This window comes from Anopheles aquasalis, chromosome 3 (genome assembly GCF_943734665.1).
Source record: "Anopheles aquasalis chromosome 3, idAnoAquaMG_Q_19, whole genome shotgun sequence".
In the NCBI taxonomy this organism is placed as follows: Eukaryota; Metazoa; Arthropoda; class Insecta; order Diptera; family Culicidae; genus Anopheles; species Anopheles aquasalis.
In genome coordinates this window covers 67,659,113-67,661,048 of record NC_064878.1, presented here as the reverse complement: position 1 = coordinate 67,661,048, position 1,936 = coordinate 67,659,113, and positions in this window count along the sequence as shown.

Sequence of the window (1,936 nt, the reverse complement as noted above, 5' to 3'; positions counted from 1 at the left end):
ATTTTCACACTTGAGTGATTCCGAGAGATTGCCACACGAGCAAGAAGGCACAAGGGCGATGTAGTGGCCCTTAATCTAGATCATTTCTAGCGCCTTGAAGGTCGTTCTACTGGCGTGTACTTTTTCATCCGCTGAATTCGACGAGAAGCAGACGTAGCGAGCGCTCGCGTAGACGCGATGAAGACGTCCACTGGATGACATTCTGTAAAACAATAAACTTTTCGACCTTTTCTCTATTCTCTCCATTCTTTGGCTCGGTGTCGAACGATCGAAATCGAAGCCATTGAGGAAGACATCGCAAGCCAATAACTGACCTCGTCAATCAAACGTATCCACACCACGCCACCCAACGTCGAGAGAACGACCTGACATCCAGCCCCCGTATCTACTTTCCTTTGGCAATCTTATCGGTGATGGAGCTCGGACTCAATAGAGAGTCCAGTTGCAGACCAGCCACATGGTGATGGTCATCCATGTTGGTGAACACACTATCCGACAGGCGCAAAAACACTCCTTCAACTCGAACCAAGCTTCAAAATGAGCTCCGTCCTGCCAGATGGCGAATTTATGGAGCATCACAAATTTCACTTTGATGATAACACTAGACTACCGCCGGTAACGAAGGGTCCAGTGAACGACGATTGCCGGAAAGAAGGCAAGAAAGCAACCGTGCAAAGCTTTTGTTCAGCTTGCCCTTTTCTGTTCTCATTCTTTCGTTTGTAGTTTCGGCATCTCAATCGATCTCCTTTGAGGAACCGGCGCTATTTGTCCGGTGGTCCGATGGTCAGTGAGCAAAAAGAGATATCCGTCGAGGAAATTCGGCATTCTGACCGAGGCAGAAGGTTTGTGTCCGTGCGTGCATGCGTGCGTGAGAGGAATTAATCGAATTGTGTGATGTCAGGATTCTTTTGATATGCACAGTTGCAATTGATTTGTGTCCAGAGTCTCCACTCAACGCCAGATTGTACGTGGACGAGACACGCTACAAAATGAAATATGGAAACACATTCTTTTACTTATGGAAGTCATGCACGCCACGCCATGAAACCATTTTGTACGAATCAATTTTCTCCCACGCTATGCCGCCATTCATCCGCTTATCGGATCAGCATCCAAAGCATCTTTCCAAAGTTGAGAGTAAAATCGTACGATGCTCAGGACGTAACCCTCCTTACGAACTCCCAGCCGTACGTGCAAACCATAACTCTGCTCGCCGCTTTTTATGACAACTCCATTAATGCCATAATGCTTGTTAATGTGCTTCCGGGGCGCGTTACCGAGAATGGTCGGTTGCCATGTCGGAACGTGTCACAGCCTCCTTCGTGTGGCGCAGCAAACACATCAGAAACGATAGGATGGAATATTTCATTTTGAAAAGTATTAACCAGCTCCCTCCCCTCGGGAGCTTCCTTCCTTGTTATCTTGCTACCACAGTGCATGCACTTTCATTCTCATTTGACAAACACCTTTTGGCGGAAGTCTGCAGGACACACTCCACTTCCTTGTCGTGTGTTAATTAAAATCCCTCAACATAACCCTCGGGGTGTCTGTGAGCTGTATGTAGGTCGAGGCTCGAGGCCACAGAAAAGTCACAACAAAGATTAGTTTTCCAGTGACAGTGTCCTGTTGCACGCTTGCAGAGCAGATGCAGGTGCAAGTATTGTGCCTCCCTCCCCGAGAGAGAGCCCGTTCACCGGTGTGCACCCTCCAGCTGGATCCCAAGTGCACTGTTTAATGCACGAACAAAGCTTCAACGTGTCACCGGGCAATAGTGACAAACATGCCCACAATATCGGTCGACGCAACGGGAGCACCAAGGCACCAAGGCACTACCGTGCAGCATGGCATATGTAGTGCGGACAATTTTCAACCGTGCACCAGTAGCGTCTAATCAGCTCCCTACCGTGCTATGGAGAGGGACACTGTTTGATGCCGA